The sequence below is a fragment of the Mobula birostris genome, chromosome 4 (genome assembly GCF_030028105.1).
Source record: "Mobula birostris isolate sMobBir1 chromosome 4, sMobBir1.hap1, whole genome shotgun sequence".
In the NCBI taxonomy this organism is placed as follows: domain Eukaryota; kingdom Metazoa; phylum Chordata; class Chondrichthyes; order Myliobatiformes; family Myliobatidae; genus Mobula; species Mobula birostris.
In genome coordinates, this window is record NC_092373.1 from 66,438,348 (window position 1) to 66,460,153 (window position 21,806).

The window sequence follows — 21,806 nt, forward strand, 5'->3', positions numbered from 1 at the left end:
CCTTGTTCCAAGATGGTGCTGGTGAAACTCGACAATACTTTGTAGGCAACTTACAAAACTTATCCAAATTGAATGTTTATGTTTTTTTTCTCTTAGGAGATAGAACAGCTTCTTCAAGTTGTGGCACTTATTCCCACAGAGTTCTGAATAAAGAAGTTTCCTCTAACTTCTCTCCCTGCTCAATGAGAATTGTAAATTGATGACTTCTTGTCACTGGCTCCCCAGTGAGAGGAAATGGCTTTTCCTTAATCACTGTCAAAACTCTTCATAATTTTGAAAGGCTCCATTAATTTTCCTCTGAGCTTGCTTTTCCTAGCAGGCTAGTGCTAGCATCATCCTGGTGAATCTGCAATATCCGCAAATGCACTTCTGTTCTCAAAGGTTTCAGTGTTGTTTCTGTAACTGAGTATTCATATGTTATAACTGGTCTAATTATTGTCTCGGACACATTTACGCTAACCTCCTTTGCTCTCATTTCTAGGTCAGGCCTGGTTGCTGGAGATGTGAGGCAGTGGCGTTACCTGCTGGGTCACTATGCCACCAACACAGATGTTGCTTCCTCTCATTTGTAATGGTTGATTTAAAAAAAAATGCAATCACTTGAAAAGGAGAGGACAAACAGATTTAAAAATACATAATGTTTATTCAAATAAATGTACAGTTTCTTATGTCAGTTCAAGATTAACATCACTCACACCCGAAAAAGTTACTAATTAAAATTTAAATTTCACTAATTGAAATCATCATGCCTGCTTTGTTAGCACTATTCTAAAATATTGTATATATTAATAATATTATGGATAATATACAAGCTTACTAAAGGGACAAGTGAACACTACAGAAAGCATTAGATGACTTAATTATAAATCTATTCTATTTTTAACTACCGTATTTAAAAGACTGAATGTTCCTCTTTAAATCAAATTTTATTATGGAACAAAAAACGTTTCATTTCGGTGTCTGAATACACTAGTTTAGAGAAGATGCACAAACTTCAAAATAAATATTAGTAGAGATTGAAGCTCCTGATTTCATTCATTAAAATGGCACAACGTGCGGTCTGACTTGATTTTTCTGCAATCAGCTGCTATTGGTGACACTTTCTTGATTTACACACATTAACCACAAGCGATTTTAGGAATCCAGATCCCCAGCTGAGACTAGTAAGAATTGAACTCATGCAACACCTGCACTTCTTAGAGGATTGATTACCAAATCCAGCTGCTATTGGGGGAGGGTCGTAGGGAAGAATGTAAAATAGACCTGAGAGTAGGCTACACTTACAGCAATGACATCAGAGTGGAAGATGTGAACACCTGGAGATTGGCATGGCACAATTAAGGACACAGGAAACCCATCGAGGATGAGGGAAAAGAAGGAAACATTGGTGAGAGGTCAGTGTCAACAGTAATTCCGAGGACTTGGTCACAGTGCTTGAAGGAATTTATGAATAATCAAAACCAGTTGAAGCAGCAAAAAAAAATTCATGTATCAAGTACCAGCTAAATCCCCATCACTTAAAGAGCAATAATCTTAGACCTAACAATCACACAATTAGTGCTACAATCACACAAATACATATTTCAACCTTCCACACTTTTCAGTGTTTAACCAGAAAAGCATCTTGCAACACAATGGTTAACTCTTCGAATGCTCTTGCAGGAGGTGGGACAGGCAGTCAATGGGCTTCCGTCATACCTAAAGACTTGATCAACTCATGATCATGATCTTATGATCAACTCCTCTTGGTGCACAAATGTATCAGTGATGTCCCAGTTCTGCTCACCAGATCTGGAATATCTCGCAAATAAGTTTTGTCCGTTTTACCTGCCGTGGGAGATTTCAGTGATGTTTTTGGTAGCGGTGTACATGCCACCTCAGACCAATATCAAACAAGCTCTAGGTGATCTGAGCGATATGATCAACATGCATGAAATAGCACACCCTGATGTCTTCATCATCATTTTAATGGATTTTAATCAGGCCAGCTTGAGAACATCACTAAATAATTACCATCAACAAATCACTTATAGAACCACAGGAAACAATGCACTGGATCACTGTTACACCACCATAAAGAGTGCTTACCATGCTATTTCACATCCACACTTCTGGAAGTCTGATCACCCAGCTGTACTTCTACTCCTTAAGTATAGGCAGAGACTGAAGACTGCAGCACCAAGTGAGGACCAAGAAGGTCTGGACAAGGGAAGCACAGGAGTGCTTACAGGACTACTTTGAATGGGTGGACAGGACTGTATTTATGGATTCATCATCAAATCTGGATGAATATGCTGCAGTTGTTACCGACTTCATTATAATCTGTGTAGATGAGTGTGCGCCTTGAAAACTTGCTGTACATTCCCAAACAAATATCCATGGATGAACCAGGAAGTTTGTTGTCTTCTGTGGGCTTGATCTGTGGCATTTACATCTGACAACCGCAGCCTATATAAGAAAACCAGGAATGACTTGTTTCAGGAGCTATTTCAAGAGCGAAGAAACAATTCTGATTGAGGATGGAAGCAACATTGGATGCAGGTCAACTCTGGCAGGGTTTGCAAGACATTACTTCCAACAAAGCAAAACGCAACAGCATGAATAACAGTGATGCTTCACTACCAGATAAGCTCAACACCTTTTATGCCTGCTTTGAAAGGGAGAATGTAACTACAGCTGTGAAGAACCCTTCTGCACCTGATCTCTGTCTTGAAGGCAGATGTCAGGCTGTATTTCAGGAAGGTGAACCTTCTTAAAGTGACAGGCCCTGATGGAGTACCTGGTAAGGCTCGGAAAACTGGCAGGTGTATTCAAAGATATTTTCAACCTCTCATTGCTATGGTCAGAAGATCCCACCGAAAAGGCAACAATTATACCAGTTCCCAGAAGAGTAGTGTGAGTTGCCTTAATACCTATCATCCAGTAGCACTCACATCTATAGTGATGAAATGCTTTGTGAGGCTGGTTATGGCCAGAATCAACTCCTGCCTCAGCAAGGACCTGGACCCACTGCAATTTGCCTATCGCCTCAATAGGTGTGTAGCAGATGCAATCTCAATGGCTCTTCACATGACCTTAGATCACCTGGACAGTACAAACACATATCAAGATACTGTTCATTGACACTTAACACCATTATTCCTACAGTCTTGATCGATAACCTATTGAACCTGGGTCTCTGTACCTCCCTCTGCAACTGGATCCTTACTGGAAGACCATAATCTGTATGAATTGGTATTAACAGCTCCTCCTCACTGACGATCAACAATGATGCATCTCAGGGATGTATGCTTAGCTCACTGCTCTACTCTTTCTATACTTATATGTGGCTAGACATAGCTCAAATGTCATCTGTACATTTGCTGATGATACAACCATTGCTGGCAGAATCTCAGATGGAGATGAGAGTCAGTACAGGAGTGAGATATACCAGTTTCTTGAGTGGTGTTGCAGCAGCAACCTCACACTCAACATCAGTAAGACGAAAGAGCTGATTGTAGACTTTAGAAAGGGAAAGATGAGGAATCACGAACCAATCCTCATAGAGAGATCAGAAGCAGAGAGAGTGAGCAATTTCAAGTTCCATGATGTCAAGATCTCTCAGGATCTAACCTTGTCCTAACATACTGATACAGCTATCAAGAAGGCAAAACAGCAGCTATATTTTATTAGCAGTTTGAGGAGATTTGGTTTGTCACCTATGACACTTGAAATCTTCTACAGATGTACCGTAGAGAGGATTCTGTCAGGCTGCATCACTGTCTGGTATTGGGGGGAGGGGGAGTTGCTACTGCACAGGATCGGAAGAAGCTAAAGAAAGTTGTAAAATTAATCAGCTCCACCTTGGATACTACCCTTCGTAGTATCCAAGACATCTTCAAGGAGCGGTGTCACCGAAAGGCTGCATCCATCATTAAGGACCCCCATTGGCCAGGATATGCCCTCTTCTCATTGTTACCATCAGGAAGGAGGTACAGAAACCTAAAGGCACACACTCAGTGATTCAGGGACAACTTCTTCCCATCTGTCATTTGATTCCTAAATGGACATTGAACCCATAAATGCCACCTCACTCTTATTATTTCTGTTTTTGCACTATTTTTAATTTAACTATTTAATAAGCACATATATATATATATATATATATATATATATATACTCACTGTAATTGATTTACTTTTTTCCCCTATATTATCATGTATTGCATTGTACTGCTATCGTTATGTTAACAAATTTCACGACATATGTCAGTGATATTAAACCTGATTCGGATTCTTTTGCTTCATTACTGGCCTCTTCAAAACTTTGCCTTTGACCCCTCTCCTATCATTCTAGTCATTCTGGAGACCCAGTAAAACCATTAAAACAATCAAAACAAAACCCTTCACATTAAAAATTCTCAGAAATCTGAAACAGGAATGTGACGCTAGAGAGCCTTACTCTAAGAGAATCCCCAACAAAACTAGAAGTAAAAGATGATTCCTTTAAATAGCACAGGTGCAGTGCTTGCTTCTACTCTTCTGAACCAATGTGCTGACTGTGGCCCATATTGTGAGTTAATTGCAGGGGGAACATCAATTATGTCTTGAATGATGACTGATATCATTCCTGTATGCAGTTTCATACTTTTCGTATGAGTATAGAAGCAGGATTGAATCTCTCATTGCAAAATGCTCAATAAGCAATCAATCAGAATTCACAATCATTTCTATCCTGTGATACAACCTCATGCCACCTAAAAATTGGTGTCTGTGATTGCATTTTCAGGCTTGAAATAAATAAAACAGCACAATTCTATGCGTTTGGATGCAATTTCTTGTTACAAATAAATCAGTCTCCTCCTCAAAAGCTGTTCACCCACATCGTTCAGCAAATTTGTCTGGAGCTTATGCTCCTGTTTCTCATTTTTTTTCTACCAAAGTGGATTAACTCACACTTTGGACATTGAGTGCCACTTTGCTTGAACTCCTTCAAGGTCTTTCCAAAGTATTTTATAGTCAATACTGCTGATTCCTAAATGACTCACTTTCATTATCAGGAAATTTTAATCTTGTGACTTCAGTGCTGAAGTACAATTATCCAAAGCAACACACATAAGATGCTGGAGGAATTCAGAAGGTCAGGCAGCATCTACGGAAATGAATAGATAGTCAATGTTTTGGGCCAAGACCACTCTTCGGAACTGAGAAGGAAGGGGGTAAATGCTAGAATTAAAAGGTGAAGGGAGGGGAAGGGGGCTAGATGGAAGGATATAGGTAAAGCCAGGTAGCTGGAGAAGAAGGAATCAGATTGGAGAGGAGAGTGGACCATAGGAGAAAGAGAAGGAGGAGGGGATCCAGGGGAAGTAATAGGCAGGTGAAAAGTGGTGAAAGCTCAGAGTGGGGATTAGATCGGGGGGGGGGGGTGGAATTCGTTTACCGAAAGGAGACACCGATATTCATGCCATCAGGTTGAAGGCTGCCTCGATAAGGGAATTACTCCTCCACCCTGATACAAGAGGAAGCCCATGGACTGACATGCTTTTCGTATGAGTACAGAAGCAGGATTGAATCTCTCATTGTAAAATGTCTAATAGGCAATCAATGAATCATTTTGGAACAAGAGGAGGCCATGGACCAAAACGTAGAACAGGAATGAGAATCGGAATTAAAATATTTGACCATCTGAAGTCCCCCTTGTGTCGGACGGAGCGGAAGTGCTTGATAATTGTCCAAGGTGATTTCTGGGTTGCACCACTTCGAACTGATACCCAGTTCTCAATTTGTTTCCTGTCATCATTTTGCTGTTACTCAGTTTCCTTTTAACTTAAATGTCTGTTTTTTTTAATTAATTACAAGTCTGTTCTGAATCATTTAAATAAATAATTTATGAATGACTATTCACTGTATAACTACTTTTATACTTCATTTACTTAGTCAAACATATCCTATCTTTAACAAATTTATGCCAATGTCATAATTTCATAATTTCTATGTACTTACTAGTGTGATCTCAAATGATGGATCCACTGTTTTTTCAGATGTGATATTGGACCAATTTGTGAAGTGTCAGTTGATTTTTTATTTGGCTTAGGAGTAATACAATAGTTAACTTCCAATCCCTTTTGAAAATGTGTACTTGAAGATGATTGAAACAATGGTCAGAACATCTTATGTTCTCCTTTCACCAACATAAATGATGTGATTTCCATAGGGATTTGGCAGGTCATCAGTTCCACCAGTTTCTTCAGAGCGAATTCCATTTTTACTCATTCCAAACAATTTTTCAAAGAGTTGTCATATTTCCATTAGTTTCCTGCACTCTTCCACCTCTCCTGAGGTAACATCCATTTATTGGAAAGATGCTCGAAGAAAGTTGCCCCAGTACACTGCAGGTAATCATTATTCTTGACTGTGCCAGCAGGCAGCCTCACAACTTCACCAAATTCTGTTAGTCAGAAATAGTTAGGAAATCATCAATTTAGTTTTCATCTAAAGGCACTGAAGTCAATTATAGTACTCAACTCTACTATTGGCCAGCCTGAAATTATCTGATGCTTCAAGAGAGTATTTATATATCAAGCCAGATCTCTTATGAGATCCATATTATTTGATTAGTTCATGAGGAGCAAGACTTGGGCATGTTGTTTGTGGGATTTTGCTGTGTGCCAATCAGCTGTCATATTTTCTCTATTACCAAAATGAACACATTTTAAGAGATATTTTATTGGCTGTAAAGTGTTTTAGACATCCCAGAGTACCAGAAAGACTACATGTGTGTAAAATGTCTTTTACCTGTTTGATTTACAACAAACTAATTGAAATTGTATTGATATTCAGAACATGAGAAAAGGTTAAACTTAATTTTTGACTTTAATTGTATGCAAACTAGCTGATTGTTTATGTTTCAAGCAACTGCCTTTTGCAATGGAAACAAAATTGTGCAAGATCTAATTCATTCAATCTTGTCATTTTTTTTGTCAGATGACAAGGTTAATGTTACTTCCACTATCTGAATTCTTTAATCATTTTGCACTAATTTTCTTTCATTGTTGATTTTGTTAGATAATCTGTATTTCTTGAAAATATATTCAAACTTAATAGTAAACAATTTACATAAATGTGGAAGGATTAAAATGTATTACCTATTTTATTACTTGGGGGAATTGGCTTTATATTAATTGTTGAAACAATCAAATGAATGAGAGGATGAAATATTATCAGAGAGTTTTCTTCCTAAGTATACGTAAAATCACAAAAAATGTGTTTTATAAACAGGTTTAGAATTTCACTGCAGCTAATGAACAGAAAAAAACTTTCACCCACATTCAACAAGAAGGCAATCATAACATTCATTCCATGTTACTTAAGTTTCATTCTTAGTTGAATGATTGTTGAAAACTTAAAAAATGAATTTGGTTTTAATCAGTATTTCTTCATTCCAAGATAGAATTCACTTAGGTTTTATTGATGCTGCTTTTGTCAAAATGTAGCAGATGTCTGGTTTAGTCGCTGGATAGGTAATACTGCCAATCTTCACACATAATTCTGGCAGTTCAGCAGTAACTGATCACTGCCAACAACAAAAGTAATTCACTGTTGCTGCCAGGCAAAATATTAAAGCAGCAATGATTAATGCTGCACTTCACTTAGCTTTAAAACCTTCCACTAGTCTGTAGAGCAATAAAAATGAAAGGCTCCCTGAAACAGAAAATATAGTTAAGCATGAAGTCTAGGTGTTGCAATAGTTAAACATGTGGTTTTCCTTCTCTCATTTCACATGCTGCTTGCAAAGTGTTTTAGTGAAATAATTTTGCTTCTATGTAATCCATTTTCTTGCAGATTTCAGTTCACAAAATGGAACTGCCTCCAGTTCAACAACTATTTTACTTTTCTGATGGAGAAGACACCATTACACATCGTAAGAGGAGAGTTTCAGGAAGATTTAAAGCAAGGGAAATGATGTCATGGAACATTGGGACTGTGAATTTGGGGTGACAAATTTGTAATTGTTGATGATTGATGATTGCTCTTCTGGTGAAGGAGAGCGAGGAGATGTAAGCTAATTCTTACAGTCAGTGGGAAGGACTGCCCAAATTTCAGCAAGCTTTTCGGAAAGACTAGAGTGTAACTTGAGATTTTTTGAGACACAAATCTACCAATGGATTCCTTGAGGCACAAAGAGGTAGAAGAGGTTTCCCCAGAAAATCGATTGCACAACAATTTGTAATAAATTGTGTTGGATGAATTCACATCCATCGGAAAATGAATGATGCAATTGCCATCGGAAACTAAGGTATTGTTTCTGTGGTTTTCCCAGTTATGCACCTAATGACAACAACTGTTGTGCATCATGAGTCTGAAGCCTTCCCAAAAGAAATGGAGTTGCTGGTGGAAAATAAAAATAACCATCATTTGGCACGCCATAAAAAATTAGCCCATCTAATTATAAAATCACTGGAGATACTCATGGTGTCCAGGATCATGGGGATGGGGGGTAGATTCAGAAAGGTGTGCATTTATGTACATTAAAGGGCTGAATGTGGAGTTAAGTAGTGGTTCCCACGATATCCATAAAGAGGGCGTAATTTTTTAATGACATTGCTTAATTATTCTTAATTTTTGCTTCCTGGCATCTCTTCCATTCAGCTTCTCTCTTAAAGATCCTTATGGATGGCAGGGGAGAGAGAGAATAAAATTTCCCTCTGCAAATCTCTCTCCCTTTCTCCCTCTTCCCTGTTGGCCATAATATGGCCTGTTGATGTCTGACAGTCATGGGATGTTAAGAAGTTACATCCTTCCTAACTACTATGTAGTTAAAATGTCTGTCACACTGAAAGAATGGACCCACACACACAATTCATCGTTTACTACATCATTCCAGCAGGAAACAATCCCAATGTTGTTCAAAATTCATTTAGAGCCAATCTGATGTTTTCCTTGTTGGGGCCGGCAGAAAAAAAGGGGGATCTGAGTTGGAACTAGAGCCACACACAATGACATTACAGCACTCCAACAAGGTAAAGCTGAATTTTAAGTTAAGCAAGCAAATGGGCCTGTGAGAATGTCGACTGGCAGACTAGAGTTTAGCTGGTATTTGTGCAGGGTGTAACATGGTGGCCCATGAGGAGTGTAATGTAATCATGAGTGTTTGTGTTTAGAGTAGAATTTCAGCAACTTTTGGGAGAGGAGAGGTGGCTAAATGATAGAGTAAGTGTAGAAGCAAAAACAAGCAATGTTCCAGTGGTGGAAAAGCACGATTATAGCAGTTGGCTGAATATAAGGCAGAAAATACAACCATCTTGAAGCAGTATGTCAAGGCAGTAAATCAAGCAACTTTTCTCAATAGGGGCAGTTGGGCGGGTAGATTAAATCAGGTCCATAACTATGTAAATCCCCACAGGTCCACAAATGATGGTTTTGGGTTTACCAGGATTGTGAGAAAGTGAACTTCTACTCATTCAGAATCTGATGGTGGACAAGCAATTGGAAAACATTAATTAGCATTAAATTAGCCATCTCGGCCAGAAACTGAAGGACAGCTGGTGTTAAAAGACAAAACTATCAGATTGGTGGAAGAGAGAGAGAATGGTCCTGAAATTGGATTGAGATAAATAATTGGCACAGAGTAACAGAACTTTTACTTTCTATGTATTTAAATCAAAAAGAGTTTTGGATATGATTTAATGCCTTCAAATCTGTCTACTTTCAATCTTGTTTCTTACCAACTTGTTAGAGTGCTCTTCAGGGACTGAAATATATTAAACAAATAAATCAATTTTTCCTACCCGCACCTTCAAATAAAAAACATTTTAACAGTCTGAGGTTTACTGAGTGACCCGGTAGACATAAAATCCAGCCAAAAGAAAAACACTTTATTTTAACATCACTATAAGTGCTTCTTATTTGCAAAAATATTAAATTGCTACCCAATACTCAAAATTCCAACTTTTTGAAATGTTTGTCTAGATCAAAATAATTGGTTTCACAGTACATACAAGGCAATTCTGGCATACAATATCCACAATGCATATATACTCCTAACTATCTAATTTTACACAGTGCCTTGCCAAAATGAAATAATTATCAAAAGACTTGCCAAAGATCTAATCTTAACACAGCAGACGGGCGGGGGATGGGAAGGCCCCAGTTTGAGGAACAGAGCATTTTATCTCCAGGGCATAATTAAAGATGTACCCTCCTGATCAAATAGAGATTTGAGCAGCATGCCCAATTGTAACCTGCGATTTCCAATGTGATAAACAAGCTTCCTAAAGTGAGATTGTATTTTTCATTGAGATACAAGTGACTGCAGATGTTGAGTCCCTCCAGCATCTTGTATTGCATTTTGAACAGCTTCCTCTCACCTGCTCTCTCTACATATGCCTAACTACTGCTCGTTCTGCTCTCCTCGTTAAGAGGTTGCCACGGATTTTGTAGAGTTCACAGCACAGAAACCTATGGTAACAGCTAAAATTTTTGACGTGAACATTAAGCAAAATGGATGAAGATAGTCACATGGAAACTCTACCAGGCAACAATTGGACCCACTGAAGTGATGCTGAAACCTCTTTATTTGCAACTTCATAAACTTTTGTACACAATACAGCTACAACTCCCATTCTATTTAATTAGCTTCACCATCCTTTTTCTATGTAATGGCTCTTGTGGTTGAATATACAACAAATACACATTGTCAAAGCTCACGTTGGTGGAACGGCACCCCAGTGGCAACATCTTCAGGAAAATTTAATCAATTTCTTTAGGAAAAATGATTGAAAGAAAATTGCTCAATTGCTTGACTGTAATAGAGTACTATTCACAGTGGCAACATATGAGGAATGAAATTACATTAACAACACTCACAACACGCTGGCAAAGGTCAGCAGGTCAGGCAGCATCTGTGGAAAAGAACAGTCAATGTTTCAGGCCGGAAACCTTCGTCAGGCCCGAAACGTTGACTGTTCTTTTCCATGAATGCTGCCTGACCTAGTGAGTTCCTCCAGCGTGTTGTGAGTGTTGCTTTGAACCCAGTATCTGCAGAGTGTTTTGTGTTTACGAATTTACATTAAGAATTTTTGCAATATTGTGCATAGCAGCCAGTTCATTTGAAGAGACCCTAGAGCTCTGCTTTGTCAGTGCCTCTTAACATTTTGGTCTGCAATACAAGATCTCCTTTGCCAAAAAGATAATTGATAATTTTGCCTGAAGTTTCCCTATGTAAAGACAACATTAGATGTGAATGTTGTGTACCGTTTCTCAGATTGTGGGTGTTATGGATCATTCTGGAGTTATGAAATTATGGATAGCATAATTACGGATTATCTAAACTGAAAACCAGTATTCAGGAAATAAAACCTGTCTACAACTTGACTTCCAATTGATACTTCCTAGTGAGTGAAACCAGTCATTGAATGTGGGGCATTCTGATACTGTCTCATTGAAACTATAATGGGAAAGAGTCCAGAAGAAAGGTCTTGGCTCGAAATGTCCACTATCTATTCATTTCCATAGATGCTGCATGACCTGTGGAGTTCCTTCAGCATTTTGGGTGTGTTTCCCTGGAAAAGACAATAGATTGTTAAATATATACCTCTGCTACTTAAGGCACAGTACAGACTTGCGGATAGCAGTGGGATCAACCTATCCTCTAATGGTATCATGGGCTCAGGAGATAGACCAGAAGAGGGGGAAGAAAGGTAGCAAGGTGTCCATAGTGAATGAAAAGATACTGAAGATTTGCTTCGTGTACCAGCAACCGGGGCATCTAGCAAGGAACTATTGAAGTAAACATAGAGGGGTATGACTATGTCTATTATTTTGACAGTGGCCTCTCAGACCAGGGTTGGAGGCAGTGTCCTAAAAGGGGAGGAAAGTGTGAGAATCAGCCACTAAAACTTGCAGAAATCACAGTAGTGCTCTCTCAGTCTGATCTGACTGCCAACCAGATCATAAAGCTAGACAGGACAGACAAACAGCTGCTGGCAGCCTCTATTGCCAGTACCGGTCAACCAAAGATGTACACAAAAGGTTTAAAGGGGGCCAGCAAAGTAATGTGCACACAGAGTTATTAGTAAAATTAACTAATCAACTCTTGCCGACGACTGGAGAGGTGATTTACATTACCAGTACAGGGCATCAAACAATGATTGAAATTCACGAGATACGCCCAAAATGTACACATACATGAGTTAGTAGAAGCTAAATGCATGTGGAATGTGTGAGTGTGGGATGGTATAGGGCACTCACGAGGAAATCTGCTGATGCTGGAAATTCAAGCAACACACATCAAAGTTGCTGGTGAATGCAGCAGGCCAGGCAGCATCTCTAGGAAGAGGTACAGTCGACGTTTCGGGCCAAGACCCTTCGTCAGGACTAACTGAAAGAAGAGCTAGTAAGAGATTTGAAAGTGGGAGGGGGTGGGGGAGATCCAAAATGATAGGAGAAGACAAGAGGGGGGAGGGATGGAGCCAAGAGCTGGACAGCTGATTGGCAAAAGGGATATGAGAGGATCATGGGACAGGAGGCCTAGGGAGAAAGAAAACATAGAAACGTAGAAACATAGAAAATAGGTGCAGAAGTAGGCCATTCGGCCCTTCGAGCCTGCACGCCATTTATTATGATCATGGCTGATCATGCAACTCAGAACCCCGCCCCAGCCTTCCCTCCATACCCCCTGACCCCCGTAGCCACAAGGGCCATATCTAACTCCCTCTTAAATATAGCCAATGAACTGGCCTCAACTGTTTCCTGTGGCAGAGAATTCCACAGATTCATTACTCTCTGTGTGAAGAAGTTTTTCCTAATCTCGGTCCAAAAAGGTTTCCCCCTTATCCTCAAACTGTGGCCCCACGTTCTGGACTTTCCCAACATCGGGAACAATCTTCCTGCATCTAGCCTGTCCAATCCCTTTAGGATCTTATATGTTTCAATCAGATCCCCCCTCAATCTTCTAAATTCCAATGAGTACAAGCCCAGTTCATCCAGTCTTTCTTCATATGAAAGTCCTGCCATCCCAGGAATCAATCTGGTGAACCTTCTTTGTACTCCCTCTATGGCAAGGATGTCTTTCCTCAGATTAGGGGACCAAAACTGCACACAATACTCCAGGTGTGGTCTCACCAAGGCCTTGTACAACTGCAGTAGTAGCTCCCTGCTCCTGTACTCGAATCCTCTCGCTATAAATGCCAGCATACCATTCGCCTTTTTCACCGCCTGCTGTACCTGCATGCCCACTTTCAATGACTGGTGTATAATGACACCCAGGTCTCGTTGCACCTCCCCTTTTCCTAATCGGCCACCATTCAGATAATAACCTGTTTTCCTATTTTTGCCACCAAAGTGGATAACTTCACATTTATCCACATTAAATTGCATCTGCCATGAATTTGCCCACTCACCCAACCTATCCAAGTCACCCTGCATCCTCTTAGCATCCTCCTCACAGCTAACACTGCCACCCAGCTTCGTGTCATCCGCAAACTTGGAGATGCTGCATTTAATTCCCTCATCCAAGTCATTAATATATATTGTAAACAACTGGGGTCCCAGCACTGAGCCTTGCGGTACCCCACTAGTCACCGCCTGCCATTCTGAAAAGGTCCTGTTTATTCCCACTCTTTGCTTCCTGTCTGCTAAGCAATTCTCCATCCACATCAATACCGTGTGCTTTAAGTTTGCACACTAATCTCCTGTGTGGGACCTTGTCAAAAGCCTTCTGAAAATCCAAATATACCACATCCACTGGTTCTCCCCTATCCACTCTACTAGTTACATCCTCAAAAAATTCTATGAGATTCGTCAGACATGATTTTCCTTTCACAAATCCATGCTGACTTTGTCCAATCATTTCACTGCTTTCCAAATGTGCTGTTATCACATCTTTGATAACTGACTCCAGCAGTTTCCCCACCACCGACGTTAGGCTAACCGGTCTATAATTCCCCGGTTTCTCTCTCCCTCCTTTTTTAAAAAGCGGAGTTACATTAGCCACCCTCCAATCCTCAGGAACTAGTCCAGAATCTAACAAGTTTTGAAAAATTATCACTAATGCATCCACTATTTCTTGAGCTACTTCCTTAAGCACTCTAGGATGCAGACCATCTGGCCCTGGGGATTTATCTGCCTTCAATCCCTTCAATTTACCTAAAAGGGGGAGGGGGGGGGAAAACCCAGAGGATGGGCAAGGGGTATAGTGAGAGAGACAGAGGGAGAAAAAGGAGAGAGAGAAAAAGAATGAGTGTATATAAATAAATAACGGATGGGATACAAGGGGGAGATGGGGCATTAACGGAAGTTGGAGGAACAACACCTTATGTTCCGTCTGGGTAGCCTCCAACCTGATGGCATGAACATTGACTTCTCAAACTTCCGCTAATGCCCCACCTCTCCCTCGTACTCCATCTGTTATTTATTTATATACACACATGGGGAGCAAATTCAGAAATCAGAGGTACAAAGGGACTTGGGGGTCCTCATGCAGGATTTTCTGAAAGGTTAACTTGTCAGTTGAGTCAAATGTGATGTTGGAATTAATTTCAAGAAGTATATAGAATATAAAAGCAAGGAGGTAGTGCTGAGGCTTTTAAAGGCACTGGTCAAGACCGCACTTGGAGAATTGGGAGCAGTTTTGGGCTGCTTTCCTAAGAATGGATGTGTTGGTATTGGAGATACCACAGAGGATGTTCACGAGAACAATTCTGGGAAGAAAATGGTCAACATTTGGTGATAATTTGATGGCTCTGAGCATGCACTTGCAGTTATTTTGAAGGGGTGACCTCATTGAAACCTATCAAACATAGAGTTGATGTGGAGAGGATGTATCCTATAGTGGGGGAGTCTAGGACCAGAGGGCACAGTTTCAGAATTCAAGGATGTCCCTTTAGAACAGTGATGAAGTGGGATTTTGTTTGGCAGAAGCCATGGATCTATAAAATTCATTGCCATTGATGACTGTGGAGGCTGAGTCATTGAGGATATTTAAATTTGAGGTTGATGGGTTCTTGATTATTCAGGACTTCAAAGGTTATGAGGAGAGGCAGGAGAATGATTCGAGACAGATAACTATTCAGCCACAATGGAGTGGTAGAGCAGACTCAATGGGCTGGATGGCCCAATTCTGCTCATATGCCTTATAATCTTATAATCATGTCAGGGGGAGGCAAAGTTCAAAGTAAGTTTATTAACAAAGTATATATACGGTATGTCACCACATACAGTGCAACCCTGAGATTCATTTTATTGCAGGCATACACAGTAAATCTAAGAAACACAATCGAATCAATAAATGTTGAGAACACAAGATGAATAGTCCTTGAAAGTGAGTCCATAGATCATGGGAACAATTCAGTGATAGGGCGAGTGAAGTTGAGTGAAGTTATCCCCCTAGCTCTAAAGCCTGTTGGCTGAAGGGTAACACCTGTTCCTGAACCTGGCGGTGTGGGTCCTAAGGCTCCTATACCTTCTTTCTGATGGCAGCAGTGAGAAGAGAGCATGGCCTATGGTGAGACTCCTTGCAGATGAATGATGCTTTCCTGTGACAGTGCTCTGTGTAGATGCACGCAATGGTGGGAAGGGATTTACCTGTGATGGACTGGGCAAGATCCGCAACTCTTTGTCAGATATTCCATTCAAAGACATTGGTGTTTCCATAACAGTCCACAATGCAACTAGTCAATATACTCTCCACCATGTATCTATAGAAATTTATCGAAGTGTTAAGTGTCATGCTGAATTTTCACAAACTTTTCAGGAAATAGAGGTGCTGTCATGCTTTCTTTATAATTTCATTTACATGCTGGATCCAGGACAGATCCTCTTAAATGATAACGCCAAGGAATTTAATGTTGCAGACCCTCTCTGCCCCTGCTGCCCTGATGAGGACTGGCTAATGAAACTCCAGTTTCCTCCTCCTGAAGTCAATAATCAGCTCCTCGCTCTTGCTGACATTGAGTGAGAGGTTGCCGTTGTGGCACCACTCAGCCAGATTTTCAATCTTCCTTCTACATGCTGATGAGTCACCAAATTTAATTCAGCCTACGACAGTGGTGTCGTCAGCACACTAAAATATGGCACTGGAGCTGTGCTTAGCCTCACAGTCCTAAGTATAAAGCGAGTAAAGCAGGGGGCCAAGCACACAGCCTTGTGGTGTACGTGTGCTGATGGAGATTGCGGAAGAGATATTGTTGCCAAACTGAACTGACTAGAATCTGCAAGTGAGAAAATCAAGAATCCATTTGCACAAGGTGGTATTGAAGCCAAGGTTTTGAAGCTTATTGATTAGTTTTGAAAGAATGACAATATTGTATGCCAGGCTGTAGTTGATGAAGAAAATCCTGATATATGCATCTTCGCTGTCCAAATGTTCCAGGGTTGAGTGTAGAGCCAATGAAATATCATCTACTGTAGCCCTATTGTGACAGTAGACAAATTGGAGCTGAGCCAAGCTGCTTCTTGGGAGTGATAAGTTTCACACCAACCTCTCAAAGCACTTCATCATTGTGGATGTAAGTGCTCTGGATGCAAGGGTAGGGGCCAAATACAATCAAGAACTGTTGGTGTATCTGGCTGTCGAGGGAGCAGCAATTAAAGTAAAGACATGCATGAAGGGGGTGAAGAAGGAGCAGAAAGGGAATTAATGTGCATTTCACAGGTCAAAGAAAGCCACAGCAAAGCATGACACTACAGAAATTGAAAGTGATGAGAAATAAGTCATAAGTGACAATTTAGTACAAATATATGGAGATGTGATGGACCATTGTAACCATCTTAAATAGCTAGACCATAAAACCATAAGAGATTGGAGCAGAATGAGGCCATTTGCCCGTTGTGTTTGCTCCATCATGGTTGATTTATTATCCCTCTCAACCCCATTCTCCTGCCTTCTGCCTGTAATCTTTTATCCCTGATTAATCAATAACCTATCGACCTCCACCTTTAATATATCCAATGGCTTGGCCTCCAGAGTTGTCTGTTTCAATGAATTCCACAGATTCACCACCCTCTTGCTGAAGAAAAATTTACCTCATCTCTGTTCTAAATGGACTTCCTTCAATTTTGGGGCTGTGCCCTCAGGTCCTAGACTCACCCAGTATAGGAAACATCCTCTCCACATCCACTCTATCTAGGCCTTTCAATATTCGATAGGTTTTAATGAGACCTTCACTCATTTTTCTAAATTCCAGCGAATACAGGTCTGGAGGATCAAATGTTCTTCATACATTAACCGTTTCATTCCAGGACTTATTCTTGTGAACCTTCTCTGGACCCTCCCCAATGCCAGCACATCTTTTGTTTTATAAGGGACCAAAAACTGCTCACAATACTCCAAGTGCAGTCTGACAAACACCTTATAAAGCCTCAGTATTACATCCTTGCTCTTGAATGTTGAGGGATAGAACAAAAGAGCAGGGACATACTAATCAAACAAAGCCAGATGGTGAGAATTTTTAAATTTATTCACTTAGGGAATGCGGGCATTGCCAGCTGAGCCAGAATTTATTACCCATCCATAGTTGCCTTTGAAAAGGTGGTAATGACTAGCCTTCCTGAACCACTGCAGCCCCTGAGGTGTAGGTACACCCACAATGCTGTTATAATCCTCCCATAACTGGGTGACCAAGTCATGATAAGGGAGCTGCATAAAAGGTTACACTCCCAGCAAGATAGAGTCATAAATGGTGCTCCTGATAAGCGACACCTGCATTTGTGTGCTGGGCAGCCAGAGAAAACACTGGATTTAGATTAAATGGTATGACTCACCTTCTTATCGCCCTCACAGGCAGATCAAGGGACCAAGTCTACCCAGTAACAATGTCATTACAGAGTATCTAAGTGATGAGCACCAGCCGTTTGCTTCAAATCTGACCACTCCTGAAGGAAGCAGGTCTGCAAATGAAAAGGAATGTGATTGCAAGTGCAGAAGACAGAATGAGAGAGAGAAAGAGAGCATGTTAGCAAGCTGTGAATAAAGTGTTGCAGTATAATGGTAATCATACTTTGTAATGAAAGCTAGTTCTAGGAGGTAGTTGATTAGCTACATAGACAAAAATTGAAATACATTGAGAAAATAGATGGGATGGGATCCAAGTTATAGCAAATACATCAAGTTCCACAACTTTGATGCCCCGGCAGACTGAGAAAGAGAGAAGAAATTGCACAGAGCATCTGAAGGCCTGGATAGGAGAGAACACAAGTGAGCAAGGCCATTTCAATGGTTGGGCCAGAGAACAAAAGAACACTTTTGGAGGGTGTGCCAATGATATAAGGTCCTTGTTGGTGTTCAAATGGAGACCACCCTATACGCTCCTGTAGATCGATCAAAGGGACCTAGAGACTTGACAGATTATTCTGACAGTCCTCTGTCATAGCATGGAATGTGAACCTTTGTCAGATTTCTGTCCAGGGGGCAATGCTCCATTTAGTGACAGGCTTATTGATGCAGTGAGAGATTATTTAGTTTGTGGAATCTTACAAGAAAGCATTCAAAAACAGCTCCTAACTGAAGCACAACTCACATTTAGAAGAAGAGTTGAAATCGCTGTATCAATGGAAATGGCAGTCAGAGGTGCAATTGAGTTGCAGTTAGGAATGAAAGGGAGGGTGAACAAAACTGTAATGTCTAAACAGAATCTATGAATTAGTTAAACCAAGCATCACGTACTATTGTCACACCGTTGATGCACAAGAATTCCATAAATGTGCTGAGAAAATTCAAACAGTGGTGGATGTCCCAAGGCTAAAGGACGTGTCACAGATGTGGTCCTATTTAGGATTTGTCAGCAGTATCCTGCCAAACCTGGCCTCTGTGCTCCAACCCTTGAACTCATTCCTACAGATTAGGAAGAAATGGCAAGGGACAAAGCAATGTGAAGTGGCTTTCGAAAGCGTAAAGGAAATGCTAATGGCAGACACAGTACTCATACATTTTCATCCACATTGTCCAGGATTCCTTGCTTTCTGGTACAGGTGAATCCACAGAAGGGTGTTCCATTAACAGCAGCACCACAAATGCAGAGATGGGCGGGGGACTTTTCACTTGCATTAGGGAGAATATGTCAAGAGGAGTGAGCCCTTTTGTAATTTTTTTCAGGCATTTCCTTTTCCAGGTGTGAATGGGACAACCCATCAGCGTCTCCATTATTAGTTATCCTCTTGAATTCAATCTTGTAATTGTGTCTCTTTGTGGCAGAAGTGGCCCAAAGGGAAACCAGAAACGGCATCACACTGTCTTAAGTCTATATGGCCACTCAAAATTGCTGAAATGTGCAGCAGAAACTCCTGTTCCCCATTTTTACCAGCACTGCGATGAATCTGCCCTGACAGAGGTTGCCTTATGTGGAGATTAAAAGCTGTTGTGCATCCAAGCTGAGAGCTAAAGTTGGAGGAACTATATGGTAGTCATCTAGGCGTGATCAAAGTGAAAGCATTGGCTTGAGTGTTGACTGGTGGTTTGGGATAAATCAGCAGATCGAGCAGCTTACCATGCACTGTTCAGGACGCCAACACATCCTGAAGAAAGGTGACCAGAGCTGTCAGCATCAGTTCCTGCAGTGCCAGAATCAGTTCCTACAACCACCATGGAAGGCCCCGAAACCTGAGATTGTTTCACTGCCACATGTCTCACCTGCCAAGCAGAGTGACCCTCCTTGTCAGGAAAAACATTGTCCCACAAGAGTAAGAAATTCTCCACAGTGGTTAAATCTTTAAGCCTGAATGGGACAATTTAAAAATGTCTATGTTGTGTATGTCTGTATAGTAGTTGTATTATATATATGCTGTATGCTTTCTATATTGAGTTGGATTTTATAGATAAGCAGGGAAGTGTCATGTATTTAATTTTTCAGTAATATTTGAGTGACATTGTAAATACATTGTTTGATTATGCATCCTTTGTTGTTTACATAATTCATTATGTGCATTACGGGTTCTATGTGATTGGCTACCATGTCATAAGTGCGCAGCTCACTGAAAGTAAAAACAAATTAAGCACATGTATCTCCCAGCACCATGTTTTCTTTCAATTGGTTTTAAATGTTTTGGAGGTACAAAACATAACAACATTTTCTTAAAAATGTGGTTAAAACTTTGAATGTATACAACTGGTGGTCGCTGAAGTAGCAATCTACTTCCGGAACAATGAACTGACCGTGGTTGGGATGGTGACTACCAAATATTCATCTCATCACTTGGCTTCTTGCAGTATCATGTACCTTAGTTGTGCAATCACCAAACCACAAAAATGGCATCCGGAATAAAATTGCAAGCTAATTCTTGTACCTTCTAGGTTTTCTATAAATCTTCAAAACAGGGCAGTTAACCTTTGTGATGCTGACGATGACTTGAAGAATCCAAGTACACTAACATTTCCCAGACTGGCTATTGGAAAACGTTCAAAAATGGGCTGTTTACAGCTAACCTTCTAAGATCAGATCATTACTATTACTTTAAATGGAAAGCCAGATAGATAAAAGAAAAACATCCAAATAATGGAGGATGAAAATGTAATCGAAATAATTTTACGGTGATGAGAATAATTGAAGGAAAACCTTTTCAGGGTTTGAAACTCTAAATACTTCAGTCCAATTGCAATAGAGAAACTAAACAAATGCTATTTTTAATAGCTAATGAAACAGGGGGAATATTGTATGAAAGAATGGTGGGAATATTTCTTTATGCAGGGTTGCATGGGGCCATTTTTACAGATGAGTATTGGATCATAATCTGCAGGGTATGAAAGCAGATTTAAGGATTCAGCTGACTGTTACAGTAATTGAATATGCAAGTGTTTTGTTGCCTGGGGACAGCAAATGTCCTTGGAGGAGATGCCATGTCTTTGAATCTGCTCCTTTGCTAACCAAGACCTAAAGCTGACACAGTATTGCTGGAATTCTTAGATCTGATCAGTTAGAACCCATTCCTAACTACTGTACATGCCTTCCATGCAACAGCATTGACTGCATAGCGTAAAGTAATGTAAACATTTTTGAAGTGGCAGTCAGGTATTTACTCATATTGGTGGTGTTATTGGATCTATTTTTACAACTAGCTTTGGGAAGTAGGTGGAACGAAATGTCAGTCAGCATAAAGTGTTTTTGTATTTGTCTACAGATGCAGGAATGTGGGTAAAATGCTGGTACTTCTTGGAGAAATGGCCACAATGCACTCCACTTCAAATCATTGAGATAAATATTAGCTTTAATAAAACATTTCATTTGTGAAGTTATATATTAGTAAGTAATAGTATATAATTCTACAAGCTTTTACACTACAGCATTCTGTACACAGACTTCAGGATATTAAGTATATACTTTGATTTCACCTCTGACTCTAGGTATCCGACAAGCAAGAATTATGATCACAGTTCACAAGATGCAGTGCTTTAGGCAGATTCTGTTCTGTAGCTGCCCCTGTCATTTGACACATTTCCAATTAATTTTTCAAATTCAAGTTATGCAATGTTATCTGAAAATCAGGTAATGCATAAAAGAACCTGGACGTAATAGAAGCAACACACACAAAATGCTGGTGGAATGCAGCAGGCCAGGCAGCATCTATAGGAAGAAGCACAGTCGAAGTTTCGGGCCGGATGCTTCATCAGAACTAACTGAAAGAAGAACTAGTAAGAGATTTGAAAGTGGGAGGAGGAGGGGGAGATCCAAAATGATAGGAGAAGACAGGAAGGAGAGGAATGGAGCTAAGAGCTGGGAAGTTGATTGGCAAAAGGGATACAGAGCTGGAGAAGGGAGAGGATCAAGGGACAGGAGGCCCAGGGAGAAAGAAAGGAGAAGAGGAGCACCAGAGAAAGATGGAGAGCAGGCAAGGAGTAAT